The sequence below is a fragment of the Crocuta crocuta genome, unplaced genomic scaffold, assembly GCF_008692635.1.
Source record: "Crocuta crocuta isolate KB4526 unplaced genomic scaffold, BGI_CrCroc_1.0 scaffold158, whole genome shotgun sequence".
In the NCBI taxonomy this organism is placed as follows: Eukaryota; Metazoa; Chordata; class Mammalia; order Carnivora; family Hyaenidae; genus Crocuta; species Crocuta crocuta.
The window spans coordinates 4,126,957-4,151,783 of record NW_027532590.1 but is presented as its reverse complement, the minus strand read 5'-3'; the positions used below and the strand labels follow the sequence as shown (position 1 = coordinate 4,151,783).

General features: G+C 34.4%; 1 non-coding gene across 1 annotated transcript; it reads left to right on the top strand.

The window, feature by feature from the left end:
* Nucleotides 1-2,894: 2,894 nt before the first annotated feature.
* LOC144244393 (U6 spliceosomal RNA) lies at nt 2,895-3,001 on the top strand. Its single transcript, XR_013338933.1, has one exon. It is a non-coding gene; the product is annotated as a U6 spliceosomal RNA (small nuclear RNA).
* Nucleotides 3,002-24,827: the final 21,826 nt, after the last annotated feature.

Genomic DNA, 24,827 nt, shown 5'->3' with positions numbered 1-24,827 from the left:
CTGTGAGATTTAACAAAAAGTGACAGAGCCATGAACTGAGGAAATGCAGCTGGAAAAATGGTGCCCATAGACTTGATCCAAGCAGGGTTGCCATAGCCCTTCAGTTTCTAAAAAAACCGAGTCTCTGCGAAGTGCAATAAAGTGAAGTGCAATAAACAAAGTATACCTGTACATAGATCGGTCCCTGTTTGCCTTGACAAACGTTTCCCATATTTTCAAAGCACTGTATATCTCTACTTAAGAATTATACATTGTACTTTTGTACTGATTTGTGTGATCATTTGATTAATGTCTATTTATACCATTAAGAAACAGTCTCCATAGTACAGGCTGATATTGTTTATGACTGTATCTCCAAAGTGTAACATTATGTCCAGTTTATAAGTGGCCTCTTACTAAATATTTGTTGAATGAATGCAAAAGAATATAGAGCAATTATATTCAATCATTTATTTTTTATACATTTAACAAATATTTATTAAGCCTCCAAGATGTGTTAGGCACCCTTATTAGCTTTTGATACTTATCAGGGAACAAAATAATGATTCCTTAGCTTAATGCAACTTAGAATCACTATGGTGGGCAGACAAAACTTAATATATGCAAACTGTTTTATAAGAATAGGTGATAAAAGCTGTGAAGAAAATTAGAAAAGCTGTGAAGAAAATTAGAAATGAGACATCCAAGTAGACATGACTACAAATGGAGCTATAAAGTCTAGTTTTGAGGGAAATCCATCAGGTCTGGAGAAGAAAGTTTGAGAATCATTCGTCATAAAGCCAGAATATTAAGCATGAGAATAAAAACACGAGCAAAAAGTTATTGTGGATAAAAGGGACTGAGGACCAATGTACCCTGGTACATTACGGTAGTATATACTACATTACGGTAGTAAAAGGAGAGGGAAAAAAACCAAGTAAAGAAAACAGGGAAGGAGTGACTAGTTAAATGGGAGCAAAAACAAGAGTACAAGTGTCCAGGCAGCTAAATTCAGACTATAAATTAACAGAAAGTATTAAGTAATCATGAACTGGTACACACACTGGGTTAGATTAAGCTGAAGATTAGAAACTATGTTTCAGTGTTTTCGGGAGTCACTATTTTTAGAAGTATGGATAAATGACTATAGAATTGTATTTATTAAAACTGTTGTGATTCGCTTCCACAGAGACATAAGTAATGATGGGAAGCAGGGACTGCATCCTTTACATAATTTTATCAAAACAATTATTTAAGTGCTTTTCAAAAATGATATATTTGGCTTTCATGTGTATATCAGGAAGATTTCATAGTAATAAATATATCATTGTAGTATAATTATAATATCTACTTGAGTTTTATGAAATATGTGATCAAATATTTAGAAATACTTAGAATCAGATAATATAATTCAACTTTCAGCAGTAACAGGAAAATATGCATTTTAAAAATTGAATTTTGATAATTATCACTATCATAGTTATTATTTAAGATAGCAAGCTAAATAAATTATTATTGAGATTAATTTGAATGAGATCTAGAATTCTAGAAAAATAACTTTTTTATTTTCTGTTACAGAAGAGTTTGTTGGAGTTCTAGACAGGCTATCTATCTAGTGTTTGTTTTTACTTTCTCTTATTTGGCCATATTTATCTAGGGTTTGCATTGCAGTGTTATAGTATTATATGCTGGTCAATTTGTTTTTCAAAGTTAACTTGTCTATCTTTGCATTACAAAATATTTATCCATAGTCATTGGAGTTCACAATGCTTCCAATTATTCCTATATATAAAAAGAATGCATATGTTTTTCGAGTGAAATGATAGCCTCAAAAATACATAATTAATGGATTGTGTGCAAAAATATTTAGTCTGTAAGTATGACTTACTTTTAATGCATCAAAAACATAATCCAAGAATATGAACTCCGAGTTGTTTTATACAGAGTGGACATAAGTTGTATCAGTAAATGTGTAGCCTTTATTTCTCAATGTCTAAGTAAAATCATTAGGAAAGAGAGAAGATTTGAGTTTTTGCTTCAAAACCGTCTATTTTTATGTGATTTTTGAGCCTGTTAGCTGAAAATTCTAGCTAATAGTATTATTTTCTGAAAGGATGTGTATGTATCTGAAAGTGCTATTACATGACTCTGTGGTGTTTTGGCTTAGCTTCCTGGTGGGAATCCCATTATCTGCAGCTCTGTGGCCTTATGGATAACACCTTGCTTCTCTTTGCAAAGAATCTGTCTCTAATTGTTTGCACACTGTGATGTTTTGTAGGTTTCTTCTGCCTATGACTACAGCTCATTGCCCCCAAAGGGGGCTTGTATGCTCTTGAAACATTTCTTAAGCCCACCTTCTGTTCTGCTCTCCCTTACTCAGCTTTTTGGAAAGCATTTACCTTGATACCCTGGTGTTCTGTTCTGTTGATTCTCATCATGTGGCTTCTGAGGCAAAGCTAATTTGCAGTCATGGTCTTTGAAGAATTGGGCTTGGATGCACTGACTTAAAATAAGAATTATTTGTCAACAAAAATTACATTGGAAAGTAAATGTTTCTCTGATAACTTTTATGTGATGTAAAAACAAAATAAAGGAATAATCATTTATTCTTTTGTACCTCATTAGTTAAAATAAAGTTGAGAGGGTTTTTTAATAGTTTTTTTTCTGAAATTATCATGTTTTTTAGAATGCTTAGGATGACAGCTGATATTATATACATGCATTTTATTTGACACAGAGTTCTTATACACAAATGAAGTCAATTGTTTTTCACTGATAGGTAAAAATTGGCTACCAAATTCCTAAGTGTGAGGAAAGAAGAATAAAAAGCTTATGAACAACAACAACAAAATTAAAGATACCTGTATTTCAAATATATATTACAAAAACTACAGTAATATAAAAAATTAAAGACAGTGCTCGCTTCGGCAGCACATATACTAAAATTAGAACGATACAGAGAAGATTAGCATGGCCCCTGCGCAAGGATGACACGCAAATTCGTGAAGCGTTCCATATTTTTAAACTGCTCTCCTGCCCTTCAAGTCTGTGAAGGAAAGGACAACTCCCATCAAAAAAAAAAAAAAAAATTAAAGACATTGATCAAGTACTATAGATGATCATAACAATATGATAAATTCTATTTATTAACACTTTAATATGAGGTTATAGTTATTTTTAATTTATAGCAGTTTTAAATCCATGTTTACGTAGTATTAGTGAAGTAGCTAAAAAATAAAAATAATTGAAGTAACCAGACAACAACAAAAGTGATCAAAAAAATGATGCCATTATGAAGAAAGGCATCATGGGAAAGCTTATGATTGTACTGCTGTTCCCTCCTTAGAGGAGAGAAAGCTCTTCTTTACTACACATTCTTATTCACTGCTTGGTGTGGTTTAGGAAGAAGATAATTTTACAAAGTATTCTAACATTGAGGAATTTACTCTAAGACTTCTTTACCTTTAACTTCTTCATCTCTAAATCTTTCTCCAGGAATTCCATCATCCCTTGCTAATCAGTGCCTCATCAATTTTTTAAGCTTATTTATTTATTTTGAGAGAGAAAGAGAGTGGGGAAGAGACAGAGAGAGGGAGAGAGAGAGAATCCCAAGCTGGGTCCCTGCTGTCAGCATGGGAGTCCTACGTGGGGCTCGATCTCATGAACTGTGAGATCATGACCCGAGCCAAAAACAAGAGTCATATCCTTAACAGACTCAGGAGAGAACCAGGAGAACCAATGCATCATCATTTTAATAAAGTAAATAATTATTTTATATTTTCCACACAGTTATGCAACTGTTTCATTTTTAATATTTTTATTCATGTGAATTAACAAAATTACATAATATTATTTTAAGCTCTAAACGTTAGCAAATTAAATTATGTTTTAAATTAATCACCACTAATATACTTATCACAATTTAGATCAATAATAAATTTGTGATAAAGGGGCGCCTGGGTGGCTCAGTCGGTTAAGCATCCGACTTTCGCTTAGGTCATGATCTCACGGTTCGTGGGTTCGAGCCCCACGTCGGGCTCTGTGCTGACAGCTAGTTCAGAGCCTGGAGCCTGTTTCAGATTCTGTGCCTCCCTCTCTCTCTGATCCTCCCCCTGCTCATGCTGTCTCTATGTCTCTCTCAAAAATAAATAAAATATAAAAGAAAGAAAAAAAGAAATTTGTGATAAAACTGTTATCTCAATATAATCTGTGCATGGATTCATATTTGAATTAGAGCTGCTGTTCATGACTGTATAAATTAGGTAATGACAGCACACTCTGCTTAGGTCAAAAAGATAGCATTAAATTACATTTGTTCTGTTTTTGAAAAATAATAGTCATTAAGCGTATATTAGTTATAACATAACAATTACCTGTGTCTTTATATCAAACTCAACATTTATTCTGTGTAATTTAGTAATTTTCCCTCAATTGTTGCCAGGTTTTTTTCATTGATTTATTTAGTCATGCATATTTAAGACATATTCTAACAACAGACAAAAATATGATTATATTTATTCAAATAGCTATTTTAATTTCTTCAGTCAGTTAAGGGTTTTGTTTTGTTTTTTTCTTTTTTTTCCTTCACTTGGACTCTTAAATTTGACCAGCAAATATCAGGTATTTATATGTATAGATCCCTTATTGGGTAGTATGAGAAATGCAACAAAATTTGATTTGTATGTTGTCTAGACCCTTCTTCTCCTGTTCAAAATATGGATTTATCTCAAATTATTCAAGTTCAGGATATACCACTCTTTATTTTTTCTGAAGTTAAAACTCTTGGTAATATGTACTGAATCAGGTATCTGTGAAATAGAGTCATTTTTCATTTTTGTTTTTCTAACTAAACTTAGCTGAAATACCATGTGACCAAAATTCCTAGTCCAAAATATTTCTCAGTTGACAAAATTTATTATTTTATCTAATTCCGACTTCATTTATAATTTGGGTCATATGCTCTATCATATTTTGGATATCTTAAAGTGTAACTCCTCCAGGTGCCTGGATGGCATAGTTGGTTAAGCATCAGGCTTCAGCTCAGGTCATGATCTCACAGTTGGTGAGTTCCAGCTCCCGGTTGGGCTCTGTGCTGACAGCTCAGAGCCTGGAGCCTGCTTCAGATTCTGTGTCTCCCTCTCTCTGCCCCTCCCCCGCTTGCTCGCGCGTGCACTCTCTCTCTCAAAAATTTTTTCAAAAAATGTAACTCCTCACAAATCCTTTTTGAAGTGGGCTATCTATATATTCAAGTGAATAAATATGTTGCTTTAGGCCATACCATTTATTTATTTATTTATTTTGGGCTTTCAAAAACCCTACAGAATATTTGTTAAAATGGCAGACTTTGGATTAGAAAATATTAGATTTAAATATTATTCCAGACACACTATGACCTACTCTACCTTAAATCCCATTATTAAGTTCTCTGGGTCTTAATTACCATTTATGTGTTAAATCCCTAGGTCTTACCTAATGCACCAAGATTAAAAGAATACAGAGGAGACAGGGGCACAGATAAAGTTTTCTTTTTTTGAGAAGCCTGACTCCTTCAAGCACATGATTTCTAATTGTCTCTTTCTCTCTCATTGGGATTCATTTTGGATCAACACACTGCTTTTCCAGTCTTCCTCTAGCAGTCCTCCTCTGGTATTGGGAGAAAGAAGGTACAAGTCTATTTATCCTTTCTTCCCTTATGTAATAAAAGCAAATAAATGAATTAAAATGTTCTCTTGTTTTTCACATCTTTTATCAACCCATATCTTCGCTGCTTTTTTAGTTTGATCTTTCAGAACAATAGTTTATATGTTCAACAAAATTACACTTCAAATTCAATCTTCAGCCCCCTTTATAATGGCTTTTGTTCCTGTTTCCTTTTTCCCAAATTGTATTTGCTATGGCCACCACTGAGATCCTGAGATCTAACTTCAGAAATGCAATAAATCTCATGTATGATTCCTTCCCACCCCCACCCCCCACCCCACTGGATCTCCCTGAATCATTGGAGATGCTAATTCTTGCCTCTACCATATAATTATATTTCTCTTACTTCTCTGATACCATATTCTTCTTATATCTTTCCTATAACTTGGATTTTTCTTTTTAGTCTCATTTGCCCTTTCTTCCTTATTAACTGACATCTACTTTTTTGACTATATCAGAGCTCAGTCCAGGTCTTTATTTCTCATTCTACCTTCTCTATGTAAATGACCTCATTTTTTCCCAGGGTTTTAATTCCCATGCAGAAAATTCTCAAATTCTTTATTTGACTCTTACCTCTCCTGTGATTTTCAGGTTTATATGCTCAATGTATGTCCAAAACTGAAAGTCAGTACAAATATATGAACCAGAACCATGAAGCTTGTTCTTGATATTTAATTACTTATTACAGCCTGTGCACAATCAATTATATGCCCATTTTGCCTTGAAATTTGTTCATTTTTCTCTAAACCAACTTTCCTCAACCTAAAAAACCCATTTTTCATCTTCAAGGGCTACTACCAAAGTCTCCTCCTATAGTGGAAAGATGAAATTGAACTGATCACAGATGAGACCTGCAACATTTCTCTTTGCTTACCATTGTGTTTATAATAAAATCCAAATCCCTTCATTTGTCAAATCATCCTAATTATTTAGTTATTACTCAACTACTCATCTTTCTCCACATATTCATTGAACTCTAGCCACTTGTTCTTTACTTCATCCAAATCAACAAGCTCTTTTCTGCTCTCTTTGCCTGTTACTTCTTGTTTATCTTTCACATTTCAACAAAAATGTTATTTCCCTACAGAAAAGTTTGCGACTCGGTAATCTTAGGTCTTTTCTGTTACTCCATACCTCAATACTTTGGCTTTCCTTCCATAAAGTTTATCATACTGTACTTCTTTCTGCATGCTTTGGGGGTCCAATTATGTAATACCAACCTCCCTGTGAAATTGACTTGGCATTAGGATGTCAGTGCAGGGGTTTTCTGTTCTCCAAAATCTGGTCCATGTAAAATTTTCTACATTGGAAGTTGAGAAAATCATAATTGATTCACTGAGTAACTATAAAATTAGATAAGACGGTATATTTAAATGTTTAGAAAAGCTATTACATCATAAGACTTTATGAAATTATGTTTACTTATAAGAATCAGTTCTATGCTTAACACATCCACTTTTTAAGAATAAAGGCAATTATTTTAGAAGGATTAAAGAATGGATTCAAACTTGTCTGACCAGCTTTGCTAATTTTGCCATTGCTAATTTTAGCTATTTATCTGAGGGGAAATTACTTTGCATTTCTGTCTTTGAAATTTCTTCACTTTTAAAATACAGATGGCAAGATCCAAGAGGTTCTATTAAGAACCCAGTGAATGAATATATGTTTAAGTTATAGTGCATAATACATATATACATTGAGCATTCAATGAATGTTGACTCATTTCAATTATGAATTATTTTTGTCTACTTTAACATTCAGAAGTCTTCCTTCCAAAAATTATTGTTAGTTCTAAACTCTTATGAAAACTTTTCATTTGTTTTCTATACTTTTACTGTACTTTCTCTTCTTTTATTCTCTATTAAAAAGTTTTTCAAGTCATGAAAATGATTTAAGTTTTCTTTTTTCCCCTGCACAGGATCCTCAAGTTTTTTGCTAACACTTTTTGCAGTGAGATTGGAAAAGTGAATTATGACTTTATTTTATTCTCTTTCAGAATGTCATTGTTTGGCTCAGCAAAATGTCTCTGGTCCTTCTTTCGGCACTTTGAAATCTCTACTACTTAAATCTTTTTACTGTTTCAGGACCTTAATCATGTCAGCTCATTTTAAAATCTCCTTTTGAGTCTGAAAATATCTTATAAAATTATAGCCCAGGGTTCTAAGCTTGCATTAATCTGCTGGTTGTGACCTGCCTACATTACTAGGCCAACTTCATCCCACACATAGATCTTGAATGCCATCAGGTGTCCATCCTGACAGTAGTTTTGTCTTTATCTCCCACTCTTTACACTTCTAGGCTTCACCCTCTGCTAAAAATGGCATTTTAATCAGCATCTGCTAATGCACTCTTTCAAATCATGTTCTTACACCCACCTTTTCTGTTAAGTCTAGAATACTGAAATTAACACCTCCCCCAAATTCTTGGTCCTCTTTAGTTTTTATAACTACAGTTAACTTTCAAATCATATCCATATAATAGGAATGCACTCAAATTGAAATGTGAATTTTAATTGACACAAAACGTCTTTCAGATCTATTTGTAAATGAAATTTTTCAAGAATATCCAAAGTTTACTAATAAACAAAAGATTATTACTAAAGAATAGATAATGCAAAGGGTGTAAAGGGCATCTGTTTTGCATACAATAGCTCTAGATTGTATGTAGTGCATTTCTTTTTCCTTTTTTAAAAAAATTTATTGCCAAGTTAGCTAACATACAGTGTAGTCTTGGCTTCTGGAATAGATTCCACATTGTTGCAGATGGCAAGATTTCATTCTCTTTCATTGCTACGTAGCATTCCATTGTATATGTATATAAACCTCATCTTCTTTATCCATTCATCAGTCAATGGATATTTGGTCTCTTTCCAAAATTTGGCTATTTTTGATAGTACTTCTATAAACATTGGGGTATATGTGCCCTTATGAATCAGCATTTCTGTATCCTTCGAATAAATTCCCAGCAGTGCTATTACTCAGTCACAGGGTAATTTTTAATTTTTTGAGGAACCTCCACACTGTTTTCCAAAGTGGCTGCACCAGTTTGCATTCCCACCAATAGTGCAAAAGGATTCCCCTTTCTCCACATACTCACCAACACCTGTTGTTACCTGAATTGTTATTTTACCCACTCTGATTGGTGTGAGGTGGTGTCTTAGTATTTGAGGTTTTGATTTGTATTTCCCTGATGATGAGCAATGTGAAGAATGTTGGTGCTATTTTGGTTGGGATTGCATTGAACGTGTAGATTGCTTTGGGTAATATTGACATTTTAACAATATTCTACCAATCCATGATCATGGAATATTTTTCCATTTTTCTGTTTGTGTCTTGTTGAATTTCTTTCATGACTATAGTTTTTAGCATACAGATCTTTTGCTTAAATTATCCCTGGGTACTTTATGGGTTTTGGTGCAATTGTACATGGGATCGATTCCTTGATATCTCTGTCTGTTGCTTCATTATTGGTGTATAGAACCAATTTCTTGAAACTAATTTCTGTATGTTGATTTTATATCCTGTGACTTTGCTGAATTCATGGGTCAGTTCTAGCAGTTTTTTGGTAGAGTCATTGGGTTTTCCATATAGAGTATCATGTCATCTGTGAAAAGTTTGACTTCTTCTTTGCCAATTTGGATGACTTTTATGTCATTGTGTTGTCTATTTGCTGAGGCTAAGACTTTCAACACTATGTGAAACAATAGTGGTAAGAGTAGACATCCCTGTCCTGTTCCTGATCTCAGGTGGAAAGCAAGCTCTCAGTTTTTCTCCATTGAGGATGATATTAGCCTTTCATATATGGCTTTTATGATGTTAAGATATGTTCCTTCTATCCTGACTTTCTTGAGGGTTTTATTAAGAAAGGACACTGCATTTTGTTAAATGCTTTTTCTGCATCTTTTGACAGGATCATATGGTTCTTACGCTTTCTTCTGTTAATGTGACATTGATTGATTTGCGAATATTGAACCTGCCCTGCAAGCCAGAATAGAATCCCACTTGATCATGGTGAATATTTCTTTTATTATACTGTTGAATTAGATGTGCTAGTATCTTGTTGAGAATTTTTGCATCCATACATCAGGGATATTGACCAGTAATTCCCCTTTTTAGTGAAGTCTTTGGTTTGAGAATCAAGGTAATGCTGGCTTCATAGAATGAGTCTGGAAGGTTTCCTTCTGTTTCTATTTTTTGGAACAACTTGTGAGGAATAGATACTAACTCTGCTTACATGTGTAGTATAATTCCCCTTGGCAAGCCATCTGGCCCAGGATTCTTATTTGCTGTGAAATTTCTGAGAACCAATTCAATTCTTTTGCTGATTATGGATCTTTTCAAATTTCTATTTCTTCCCTTTGAGTTTTGGAAGTGAGTGTCTAGGAATTTGCCCATTTCTTCCAGGTTGTCCAGTTTGTTGGTATATAATTTTTCATAGTATTCCCTGATAATTGCTTGTGTTTGTGTGGTATTGGTTGTAATAAGTCCATTTTCATTCATGATTTTGTCTATTTGGGAGCTCTCTATTTCCTTTTTGAGAAGCCTGGCTAGAGGTTTGTCAATTTTGTTTATTTTTTCAAAAAACCAACTGTTGGTTTCCTTGATCTGTTCAACTGGGGTTTTTTTTGGATTCTATATTGTTTATTTCTGTCCTGAAAATGTGAGCCTTATTCCAAAGAGAGGGGAAAATTAAAAAAGGTATTAAGAAAACAGAAGAGAGAAGAGAAGGAAAGAAAAGAGAAAATAATAATAATATTTAAAAAACAGACTAACATACAAAACTGTAGGTCAGTTGCCTGTTGGTTCTTGAGACCAGTGGCTATGCTGGGTCTGGAGGAGAGGCAGTCTGGTTTTGTCAGTGTCATGCCCAATAAATAGTTACCAGGTACGAGGGGTGGGATTTGGTGTAAGTGGTCCCCCCTCTGCTGGGGGTTACTGTCCAGTTCCTTGAAGCCCCACTAATGGGGAGAAAAAAGGCCACACCCCAACCTCTCCTCCCTGGACTAGGTGTCTCAAACCATGCTGTTCAGGCAGCCATCACAGAGCAGCACAGGAAGCCAGCTTGTCCTGTTCCACCATCTCCCATGCCTACTTGGGCTTGGCTGGGATTCAAAACCCAATGTCTTAAAGTATCCTGGCTCTGCACTGACGGGTTCTAGTATAATGCCAGTCTGCCCAGTGGACAAAGGGTCTCTGGCCAGTGCCTCCTGGGTCTTTTGTCCATGGGGGGTAATATACCCTCTCCCCATAGTACTTGAGGGAAAAGACTGTTGTGTCCTAGTCAGCCCCTGAGATCACTACTGAGCCGGGACTGGCTCTCCTCCTTGTTCCACCCAAGGTAGGCATACATAGTGGAGGCCCTGGTCTATAGCACGTTGCACACCCCCTGAAAATACTGATCTTGACCTCCAACAGCTATTTGCAAAGTAGAAACTGTCTCTGTCCGTATTTTTAATTGCCCTGTCCATGGTCCAGAAGGGTTTGTGTCTTGTCCAAACACAATACCAACTTTCCACAGTCTCTCATTCTCTTCCTTTTGTCTCTCCAGAGAAGGGGTCAACTCCCCTCAGTGCCTGCACTGCCTGCCATTTTAGCTATCCCAATTGGCAAACACGCACCTCTGTCCTACCACACTGTCTCATCCACTTGCAGAGATTTTCCTGTTACTCTGCAGACTGGATATTCTAAGTCTTCTGACCACAATATAGCTGTGTTTGAGGGATAAGGGAAATACCAGCCCCTTTAATTCTCTGCCATCTTTAAGATGAATCCTGTAATGCATTTATTTTTCAAGACCATTAAGGGCATGGTTTTCTTTTTTATGTACTTGTCAAGATGTCATATTGACTTCTTTTGTACTCTGAAAACAATAGACACTAAATAATTATACAAATGAAGATACTACTACTAATTAGATACTACTAATTATTATTATTATAGCATCTGTAGTTCTTTGAGTACTTACTTGAGAATTGAACATTGAGAGCTTGGCAATTTGCTAGTTATTTTACAAATGTGCTTGCATTTATTTTTCACAATACCAAAACTATGATAAAGTTAGTATCATTATATTACAAATTAAAAAACTAACTATCAGAGAGACAGCTGGGTGGCTCAGTTGGTTAAACGTTTGACTCTTGGTTTCAGGTCAGATTGTGATCTCACAGTTTCCTAAGTTCAAATCTGAGCCTGACAGTGCTGAGCCCTCTTGGGATTCTCTGATTTTCTCTCTCTCTGCTCCTCTCCCATTTGTGCCATCTCTGTCTCTCTCAAAATAAATAAACAAACTTAAAAAAAACAAGCTAAGCCTCAGAGTAGTTAATGTATCCAATTTTTAAAAAAATGAATAACTGCAAACTCTTGCTTTGGAAAAATTTCTGATGCCCAAACTTGTGGTAGGCAGAATAATGAATCCCAAAGAAGTGCAGACACTAATCTCTGGAACCAGTGAATCTGTTACATTAAATAACAAAGGGAATTAAGGTAACAGATGGAATTTAATTTGCTTGTCAGCTAACCGTATCTTGGGGAAGTTATCCTAGATTATACAGGTAGGTCTACAAAAGTTCTTAAACATGGAAGAGGGAAGCAGAGTAAAGTAATTCAGTTGATGTATAAGTTCTATCTATGTTGCTGATTTTGAAGGCAGAAAGGGGCCATAAACCAGGAATTTAGGCTACCTCTAGAATCTGGAAAAGGTAAGGGAACAATTTCCCCCTGGAGCCTCCAGAAAGAACACAGTCTCCCCAGATAATTTCATTTTAGGACTATTGGCTTTCAGACATGTAAGGTAATACATTTGGATTGTGTGAGCCACCAAGTTTGTGATGGTTTCTTTTTTACTGGAATAGTAAACTAATACAAAGACTGCAGTTAGTTGTAGCTTTTGATTATTAAGACCTGTTTTAAAACTGTAAGGACTTGAGAGATAATCATATTTAGCACTCTTATTTATCAGGTGTGGGAAAAAAAGTATAGAGATACTAAAATTAATTGCCATTAACATATTCTGAATGTTTCTATTGGCTTTTCACCTGAAATATAAACCAAACTTCATTAGAAGTTGAGTGCCTTTGTTCTCTCTATTCCTGTTTTCACAAGATGCAAGGGCAATTAGAATAATCTGTTTCTTTTGATTTATGTTTTTTATCTGATCTACAGTATCCCTCTTGTGCTCACACAATACATCAGACAGACTTATTAGCATATTAGGAAAGTAATGGATGCTGTTAGAAATATATTTTCTCTATGTGTTCTCCATATTAGTAAGTTATATAGAATTCATTTAAGTAGAGAAACTATTATGTTCTTAACATTTCATCTGCTTATTTTTCTCAAGTCACTTTCTTAATGACAAGGTCTTTGGTTTGGAGAAGAATATTTGAGAAAATTATTGGAAACATTAAAAAATTGAGAGACATTTTGGTACTCTTTAAATTAATTGTCCAAATTAATGATAAAAATAACAATAGCTAACATTTGTTGAACATTATCTGCGTATTGGGTACTGCTCTCAAACACGTTTTGTGTGTATTATTCAATCTTATTTTCACAATGTTCCCATGATGTATGTACTATTACAATTCCCACAGATGGGGAAATAAAGGTACAGAATGATTAGATAACTTGTCCAATGTCACACCCATGGAAGTAGCACTGGCAGAAATTAAACATAGGCTATCTCCATAAAGCCTCCAGGTGTATGTGTGTGCATGTTTCGATTAGTTGGTTGTCTTGAATAATTTGATTAATTTTTAGGTGCCGCTGCCATCAAAACTCCTACCAAGTATAATAAAAAAAATCACCTGTTATTTTCTAGGTTTTATTATTTGTAGTTATTAAATTACAAGTTAATTCACAACCTTATTACTTCTAAATCTGTTCACTCAAATTTTGAACAATGCACAGGTTATGTTTAACAGATCAAAGAAACTTAATCATCATAAGCTCTAACAATTAAAACTTCTTTTGATAAAACTTCCCTCAGTCACCCTATCCAAACTGTTCCTTTTATGCAATTTAATGTCAACTGGCCATTCCCATCTCCCTCATTTACTCTTCAATCAAAAAGTATATTGGAGCTTTCATGTGTCAAACTCTGCCTTAATGCTGGGGACTTGATGGTGAGGCAAAACTGAATATTCTCATGAGTCATGTGCTTCATAACTTTTAACATATCAATGAATCCAGCCATCAGATCTTAGACACAGAGTGTGGCAAAGACTTTTTTTTAATATTAAATGTGTTCAACAGTGGTTCTTTCCTTGACTGTTTTAGTCACAATCTCTTGGGAAGTAAATAGTCTGCCATTCATCCACTTTTTCTATTGGCTTGAGATATCTGGAAAAGGAAAAAAAAGGTATGGGATCCAGTCTAATCTCAATATAAACATGCTAGGGAAATACCAACTAGAAAGCCTACTATTTTTTTTAATTTATGGAATGTTTTATCAGAGCATTTTTGTGATTTACAATTACAAGTTTAAAATCTGTGGATTTTTGACACATGACTTCCTGAAATATTCCCTAATCTATGTAACCATCTGCATATAATATGGAGATGTCCCATGATATAAATTGCTCATTCAAAGCAATTAGAAACCTCATCTGATAACCTGAGTCAAACACATGTAATGCAAGAGGCAGGAGGAAGAAAGACTTGGGAGCATGTTGAAAGGGTTTTTTCCTGCTTTGCCTATGTGATGCACATTATGATTTCTTCTGTCATTGAAATCATAATTAAACTGGATACGTGTTATTTTTATCAAGCAAATGTGTAAGTTCTGCTTTGACATTGCCCCTGTGTATTATCACCTACAAAGACAAAAGAAAGAAATTTTACTATAATAATAAAGAAAGAACAAAATAAATAACCCATACAATGAAAGAAGGAAAAATGAAGTTAAAGGATTGTACTCATCTCCAAGAAAACATCAGGAAAAGAAGAAGCTAAAGACTGATTTTAATCATCACACAAAAGTGAATCAAAATGTATAAATTCGGGAGATGATAGTAATGCATTAACTCTATTTTATTTCACATTTAAAATATGTACATACAAATTTTCCCAATAGAATGTAAATAATTTAAAATTTTCAGAACTCTGAGCTTACATATACCCAAATGGTATGTGTTGAAATTTTTAAATGTTGAACTTAATATTTCATTGAAATATACATTAAGCAGTTCTTTCTCCTCCTGAATTCGCAGGTCAGCTGATATGGTTGGTTTCACACTGGAGGTAGCTTGGGATGGTTCTGCTCAATATGTCTTTTGCACTCTTCCTGAGCCTAGCAAATTAGCTAAGCAGGGTAGAATGGGAATTGCAGAGTGTAAGAACAAACATATAAGTAAGTATAAGAGTGCATTTTAAACTCTTGCTTGTGACCCATGAACTAACATTTTCCTTGGTCAAAGTAAGTCAAATAGCTAAGGCTAAAGTGAAGAGGAAGCAATATGTATCCTGTACGTTTAGCAGGATAGACTGTAAAGTTACAAGCGAAGGATGTGAATAATAGAGGGATGAAGAATTGAAACCAGTAATTTATTTTACAACATCATGTATGAGCTCAGGCACATGTATTTCCATGTGTAAGTGTGATATAGTTGGGGAGAAAGGAGTACAACATATACATATTTTAATAAAGGAATAATAACATACAAATGTATATTTACAATGTAACTGTCATAATTACCTCAGTATACTGCTCTTCTCAATAAATTGTTTACAGATTGTTAAAGATTAAGATGTAGAAGAACGAAAAGGAAAATATTAACAGTCCTCTACTAATGAAGGGTAGAGTATCTAGGTACTGATAACATATGTGTATTTACTTTGTAACTTTATGCATAAAGCTATACATTATGTGCATTTTTTTCTGGATATTTTATATATATATTTTATATATATTATATATATATATATTATTAGCTAGGATTCTGGGAAGATGCCAATGACAATAGTGTGTATTTTCCATCTCTCCAATACAACTAATGGGGCAAATAGCTAAACAAAATATCTACAGACAACATTTACAGCCAAACTAGGTAAAAAGGCATCCCCACCAGTCCCCAAATTCAAGCAGTTCGTCACAGTCCTACATGTGGGGAAGAAGAGGGAGTCATGTGAACAGTGTCTGAGAAAAGATCAGCAGACCTCAAATGAGTCAAACTGGATTCCATGAAAACCACAGATGCCTGACCAGAAGAGAAGCTGAGATTGGAGGCTTGCTCTCTCCAGGTTGGAGTCAGTACAGATACTGGCAGTACAAGGCCTGACGGACACGGAGTGCATTATTGCAGTAACTCTCAAAACTGACCTGCAAAGGTTTCCTTCTGGGACAAGGCCCCACTCTGAGGAGTGATGCTAAAAGTAAAATAAAAATGAGGAAATTAGAGATGAACAAAAGAGAAGCTCCTGGTCAAAATTGGGGAGGGAAAGAGAACCAGGATTTCACAGAAAAGCAAGTCATCACTGAACACAGCACGAAAACATCAGAAGCAGAACCTCTGGAAATATAGAAAAGCTTTCCTGAACTTGGATATATTATAAAGCTCAGGAATACTAATTTCACCTAAAATGAAAAAAAAAGGCATAGATATCAAATCCCATGCAAAGTTATTATAAGAACAAAGAGAATAAAGCACAAAATAATATCCCTACAGACAAGGAAAGCATTCCAGAAAGACATGTCCTCAAAATAGATCAAAACTAAAACCTACTATGTTAAAACAAACTAAAAGACATTAATAAAATGCTATAAACATGAAAGAGCAACATAAATTAGAACTAGACTGAGAATTGGAGATCATAGAACTCAAGAAGGAATTAGAAACAATGGAAAAAATATTTCAGAAGTTAATACTAAAGTTTAAAGAATACAGAAACAAAGTGACAATGAATTAACGCCTTCAGATAAAATAAAAAATAAGAAAACTTAAAATATCCATAAAAATTGAAGAAATAGGAAAGAAGATTTAAGAGGAAAATGGGCAAGATATTGAAAACAGACATAAGAAATTAAATATAGATAAGAAAAATGACAAAAGAAAACCAAAGCAAGAATATAGAATACATACTAAAAGCTATAACATAAAAGATTCCTGAAAACAATTGAAACTACATATTGAGAAAAATGTGTATGTGTGCCTGGGAATGTTGACTCTGAATGATCAACACCAAAGCATATTCTAATAAAATTGCTGAACCTTAAAAAAATAATAAAAGAAGAGAGACCATGTTTTGGGAACACTTAGAAAAAAGAGCATGCAACTTATAAAGGGAAAAATAGATTATCATCAGACTTTTTCACAGCAACACTGAGGTTCAATTAGACCTGTTAATGGAAGTTATGCTGTTCCTAAATTCAATGGAAACTGTAATTGATGATTTGAGTGCACAGATATTATCACACAGATATGAAATTATATATAATTATGAAAATTTGATAAATCTGTTAGAAAATTCTGCGTATAACTTTTAGTTGGTAGAATGAGAAATAAATTTACTTCTTTCTATTTTTATCATACTTTCGATACCTGCAAATTTTCAATTAGGTATTAAAAGTTGACTTCAAATGTGTCATCTTGATATATAAACTCCTTAAAGGATAAGAAAATGAATGGTCAGACATTTCTAAAGTGGAACACTTTGCTGGATCACTACTATTCCTTTTCCTGATAATTCAACACTTCCTAAAACCACTCGAATCTGCCCAAGGTAAAACATACTTTGATATGTTTTATATAACACATAAAAGAGAGCTCAGTGTGTACTAAATAACACAGTATATATTGTTTCAGCATCACTACAAATAATAAATCTTTTTTCCCAATACCTCAAAGCAATTCATAAATAATGAATTTTTAAGAGCTCTGAGATTAAAATATGAAGTCAGGATAGGTTTTAATGAAAGAAAAAGGGAAGTTCACAGCGGTAGCATAAGCCTCCCAAACAAATTGATCTGGTTAGAGTGAAGGCTGAAGATAGGACCCAACACCCACATCTCTCCATACAGAGAACAAAAGAGCAAGATTCTTTTCTTAATAATAAAATATAAATTCATGTTAGGATCACATGCAAGTGAATTAATTAAGTTCAAGAGAAAGCACTAATCTAGACCAAGAGAGAAAAACAGACAACATAAGAAAAATTAGTTCTGATCATTATAAAGTTTAGAATGATGTTATCAGTTGTTTAGTTCAATATGATTTAATGTTTCAGCATTATGAAGTGTAATCAACTTCGACAATGCATGTCATAATGGAGGAATATAGGGAAAGGCTATCTATCAAATAAGAAAGTGTTGGATCCCAGCAAATATTTTCTCTGGCATCTACCAAAGTATTCCGTTTATATGAGAGAATACCAAATCCCCTAAAATTTTCATGTAATAGCCATTCCTGATCAGTCATAAGAATAGAAAAGTGTGATATAATAGACCTGGATGTGGTCAGGAAAATAGGTGCTAGCTTCATAATAATTTCTGATCATCTAAAAATTCTCCTAATGGGGCGACTGGGTGGCTCAGTCAGTTAAGCTTCCGACTTCAGGTCAGGTCATGATCTCACGGTTCGTGGGTTCGAGCCCCAAGTAAGGCTCTGTGCTGACAGCTAGCTCAGAGCCTGGAGCCTGCTTCAGATTCTGTATCTCCCTCTTTCTCTGCCCCACCCCTGCTCATGCTCCCCCCCACCCCTGTCTCTCTCTCTCTTTCTCACTCTCTCTCAGAAATAAATTTTTTTTAAAAATCCAAAAAATTTTTTAAATGCTCTTATTAGTGAACACTACTGAACAAATCTGAATTTATATATCAAACTTCATTAGGTAACCTAATAGTTTATCTAAGATAATATAAACAGCAATAATGCAGTTACAGTTACCATAGAATTGTCACCCTATGAGACATGTACTCCTTACCAGCAATGGAACATACACACTACTTTATATCTGTCAACATTTTTACAATTAAAAAAAAACACTTACAAATATATTATTTAATGAACTCAGAAGGTTAGAAATCCATAACTCTGATGAACAAAAGGGTAGAATCAAATCACCAGAAATCAGTTCCTATAATGAAATTAACAATTCCCCTGGATATGTTACTCAGCACAAACAATATATTTCTACCAGTAGGAATTGCTTATAATTCATTGAAACAACTTTTTAAAAAATTTTTAAAAACTATTTAATGTTTATTTATTTTTGAGGGAGATAGGAGACAGAGCATGGGCAGAGGAGGGGCAGAGAGATAGGGAATATCTGAAGCGGGTTCCAACCTGTGGGCCGTCAGCACATAGCCCGACGGCAGGCTTGAAGCCACAAACCGTGACATCATGACCTGAGTCAAAGTCTGAAGCTTAACTGACTGAGCCACCCAGGCACCCCAACTGTACTTCAATTTTAGAAGTTACTGAATACAAAGAAAAGAAGAAAGGAAAAATATACTTAAAATTGCATTGGGCAGTAAATACTTGTATAAAAATAGTCTATAAGTGGACAATCTCCTATGGTTTGTACTTAGTATCAATTATTTGAGAACTTCTCCAGGAAACTTTTGCTCAATTTAACTTAATTTAATCAAAGAGCTTCAGGTGCCTATTCATATTTGATATCTATGGGAATACGTGTACAGAAAAGAATTGCATGCATTGCCGCATATTTTTATCTCAAATAATTATATATGACATTTGTACCATGATTCAAAATAAACACACTTGCATAGTCACATAATTCATAAAGACATGAAATGTCTGATACAACTAGTCTACCAAAGACAGTTCACTTTTCCTTAAATGATAGGGAAGTTTTAAATAACTGAGTAAATTACCTATTTTATTTATAACACATATATGAATACAAAAGTATTTTACCTAAATATCTTACAAAATTACAATATATTTGTGAATATGATGAATCATACAAAATTACAATATGTTTGTGAATATGAATTTTTGAGTGTGTGTAGCAAAACAAAAAATAAGTACCTACTATTTCCACCTTCTTAAAATTTTCATGCATAGATTATATCATCACTGAAATAAAGATGCCAAATGTCCTCAATTTAAACAACAGTTAATCATAGATTTTCTATAATCCTCTTACCATTACACTGTTTGTGGAATCCTAATTTGTGTTTTGGTCAATTCTGTTTTTTCTGCAAATGTATCGGCAGCTCTTACTTTATGGTGTAGACAGACAAATGATAGAAAATAGAGCCATAGTAGAACCATCCAATTAAAAATACCTATTGAGAGAGAGCCTCTGTCCTAGATGAAGCAATTTTAATTGCACTGGGGCTCCCTTTGATGAAAGCTCTTGATAGAGGACAACGCTGCTATTAATTTTTCAGAATCTCTTCTGAAAGGCTCTTCAGCGTCTCTTAAACAGAATGAGTCTAACAGCTGCAATCTGAAACCTTGCTTTCCCAATGATCATAGTGAAAAACAAAAACGTGATCTCGAGGTAAATGTTCATACAAGGGATAATGACTTTTCAGGCAGTGACATGTTTTTTAATGCCTTTTAGTGCCTTGTCTCCAGTCTGTGTCCATCAGAATAATTTTGACTGTAAAGCAGAGTCAAAATCATTTCTTTTTAATTTTAAAGAAATAGATATAGAATAAGTATAGCTCTAAAACAGTAAAGACTGGGAGGAAATGTGAAAAGTACTCAGTCAGGGACACACTGTGTTTGAAATTTTAACTCAGAGATTCTAACTCACTCATCTCTTGTAAAGGAAAATAATCCCAAATCACACAGGTAAACTGTCAGTGCTGTCAAATATCAATGAACAATTCATCATCAATCATCGACACTTTATTTCTCAGGAAGACTCTGAAAGTGGTCCAAAATATCATTGAATGACCCCCAGACTACCACAAATACTTAATGAGATCTTCATGAGATCTTTTGAAATTTTTCTTTTAATGCTTAACGCCTTCCTTGTTTCCCTCTCACCAGACTCTTTTTTTCAGACTTTTGCAACTCCACTTTAATAATCGCCTTTATTATTTCAGGACACAGTGGAAATGAAGACAGCCTTTGTACATGCTTTATAAAGTGCATATTACCATAGCAACCATACTGTAATTTTGAAAACAGACATTTTTATAAGAAACGGGATAAGTATAATGAGAAATGACAAAAATGGCAGTACAGTTTAATTTTTAGCTTATTCTATTCTCCACAATTGGCTTTTTTCATTTGTGTTATCAAGTAGTCTACTAATTTGCACACTTTCACTAATAGTAGATTCAATCTAGTTTTATCCATTGTCAGTGGATTCATGTAGAAGAATTGGTTCCATTTTTTTTTTTTCGGGGAGACCTCTATCTAAGGGAACTTAAATAGTTTAAATATAACTCGATGGGGAAACATGAAATCTTTAGTCTGTTTCCAGGACAATGCCCAAATATTAAAAATTAAGGGATGCTTGACATTGATAAAAATAAAAGCCAGATTATTGATTAAACTGTTTCACAGCAAGGCGTTTCTGTTGTCTCAGTGAGTGAAGTTGGCAAGAACACTCCTATAGCTAAGTCAGGCAGGCAATAGGACATCAAAAAAACAGCTGAGGCTCACAGAGGTGCCAAGTATGGAGATGTATCTTGATATAAGCAGATCATTTGGTATTGCAGATCTCTAGATAGACAAAGAGATCAGGACTCAAATCCCTTCATGAAATAAATACTGACTGCACATTTATGATATGCTAGACACCACACAAGCCTCATATGACAGTAATGAAAAGATGTAAATTCATTGTAAAGAGCTAATTCAAAGGTTTTAAAGTTGACAAAATTTTAGCAAACCACGTGACATCACAGCTGTGCTTTGTTCTTTGTTTTGTTTTTTTGTTAGATTGCAGTAACTGATCCTATATATATATACATATATATATATGTATATATATACATATATATAAAGTTATTTCTCTGTGTTCTATTATTTGCATGTATTTCCTCCAGGTTTTGTATCTATATACGCTGCCCTTCTTTTTACTTTTCATATTCAAACCTGCATACTCTTTGAGATTAATCTAAAATGCCTTCTCATTCTTAGAGCCTCTCTTTTCAATGACCTTCATGTCATTATCTAAGTAAGACTCCTTAAAATGTTTTTGGAAAATGAGAAAACATTTTGAATAACAAAATTAATATATATTCATTGTAGAAAATATAAAGAGGACAAAAGGAAATACATACACTACTATACACCTAATGCGGCGACTTGTCTAAAGAGGCATGCAGTAACTGAGTGTGTGTGTGTGTGTGTGTGTGTGTGTGTGTGTGTAATGAAAGAACCTGGCTCAATATCTGTACATTTTGTGATTTTGATTCCTCATTGTAGACCTACAGACTTAAAACACTGTGAGTTTTGCCTTTCTATCTTTATCAAGATAGGGTGGATAACTTCAACATAAATGTCTATATGCTCATGCTTGCTAAGACTCAGCTGAAGTTTACAGGTAACCACCCATGTGTGCATCTCAAATTCTGACTCACTGAGCTGGTATGTGGCCCTTGACTATTTGGACAATGAATGATCCTATTGGTGAGTGATAATGGTTTCTCACGGTTGCTTGATATCTACATCCTGTATCACTATTTGTTTCCTTAACAGTGTCCACAAGTCTGAAAACATTTTGTTTATTAAACTCTCTTCAGTTAAACACTTTCAGCGGGCGATTTGTGTCCTGTTAAGCTCAACTAATTAGAAATGAGAGTAGCCCAAGGAATTAGTCCTTCAAATTGAGATTCTGGCACTAAGTTTCTAATATAGGTGATGAAATAAAAGATTACTTCCTTGCAAGGGAGAGATGAGATGCTCATAATTCATCACTTGGAGTGGCATCATGGTTACTTAAATCATAGCCTATACTGTTATAAAATGGCATCCTCACTGATGTCAAAACATTAGAAAGATACTTGCCTGTGGCGCTTGATTACTATAGCAACAATGTAAATTAAAATATCTGCCTCTGATTGCCCTGGAAAAAGTACTTAAGGAAGAAAAGAAATAAAATAAATAAAAGACTTGAATTCTCAATTACAAGGGTTGGAGACTAAAAAATTCTATATGTCAGCCTTAAAGAAATCATTCCCTATAACTACAACAGGGAAAATGGAGAATTTCAGCAGAGAATAAAAATCTATTTTAAAAATCAGATTAGAACGCAGGACTCAGGGAGAGGCAAGATGGGGGAGAAGTAGGGAGCTCCGTGCATTTCACTTGCCCCCTTATCTCAAATGGAGAAGGCCAGAAGCCATAGGACACTGAACCGCAGGAGTTTGGGAGGAAAAGAGACAGAGTCTGCTGAGAAAACAACCTCATAGAACTACCTCAAGAAAGAAGCCAAAGTACACATGGTGGAGAATCCCAAATACCACTACAAGTAGGGAAATAAAATAACCAAAGTCTCAACAATAGAGACCAAGAGACACCATTAAAAGCACACTTCCTGAGCAGACAGGCCCCGGACACTCAATGAGCCTTCTTAATATAGTAGTACTCACAGGTGCAGAACGCAAAACAACCTTTTAAAACTAACAAGAGACAGAAAGCTAACCAAAATGACAAAACGGAAGAACTCTCATCTAAAGAAATTCCAGAAAGAAATGACAGTGAAAGAATTGCTCAAAACGGATATAAGCAACATAACTGAACAAGAATTTAGAACAATGGTCATAAAATTAATCACTGGGCTTGAAAAAGGCATGGAAGACATTAGAGAAACTATTGCTACAAAGACTCTAGAGGTTAAAAATTGTTGTGATGAATTTAAAAATTCTATAAATGAGGTGCATAATAAAATGGAGAAGTCCAATGCACGGATTGAAGAGGCAGAGAGGAGAAGAGGTGAATTAGAAGACACAATTATAGAAAAAGAGGAAGCTGAGAAAAAGAGAGATAAACTGATCCAGGCACATGAAAGGATTTCAAGAGCTGAGTGATACCATCAAATGAAACAATATCCGTATCATAGGAATTCCAAAAGAGGAAGAGAGAGGGAAAGGCACTGAAGGAGTAACTGAACAAATTATACCTAAGAACTTCCACAATCTGGGGAAGGAAACAGACATTGAAATCCAAGAGGGACAGAGAACTCCCCTCAGACATAACTTGAGTCAATCTTCTGCATGACATATCATAGTGAAACTGGCAAAATATAAGGACAAAGAGAGAATTCTGAAAGCAGCTAGGGATAAAAGGGCCCTAAAATACAAAGGGAAATCTGTCAGAGTGGCGACAGACTTATCTACTGAAACTTGGCAGGCCAGAAAGGAATGGCAGGAAATCTTCAATGCGATGAACAGAAAAAATATGCAGCCAAGAATCCTCTATCCAGCAAGCCTGCCATTCAGAATAGAAGGAGAGATAAATAAGAGTCTTCCCAAATAAACAAATATTGAAAGAATTCGTCACCACTAAACCAACCTACAAGAAATCCTAAGGGGGACTCTATGAGGGAAATGTTGCAAGGAACGCAAGGTACCAAATACACCACTATAAGCATGAATCCTACAGAGAACACAGCGACGCTAATCCCATATTTTTCAATAATAACACTGAATGTAGATGAACTAAATTCTCCAATCAAAATACATAAGGTATCAGAATGGATAAAAAAACAAAATCCATCTATTTGCTGTCTACAAGAAACTCATTTTAAAACTGAGGACACCTTCAGATTGAAAGTAAAGAGATGGAGAAATACCTATCATGCTACTGGAAGTCAAAAGAAACCTGGAGTAGCTATACTTATATCAGACTGGATTTTAAAGTAAAGGCAATAACAAGGAATGAAGACGAGGATTATATAATAATTATAGGGTCTATCCATCAGGAAAAGTTAACAATTATAAATGTCTATGCACCAAATATGGAACCACCCAAATATATAAAACAACTGATCACAAACAGAAACAATCTTATGGATAAGAATGTGCTAATCGCAGGGGACTTTAATTCTCTGCTTACAGCAATGGATAGATCAACTACACAGAAAATAACTAAAGAAACAATGGACTTGAATGACACATTGGACCAGATGAATTTGACAGATACATATAGAATTCTACATTCTGAGGCCATGGAATTTACTTTCTTCTCAAGTGTGCATTGCAAATTCTTCAATATAGATCACATA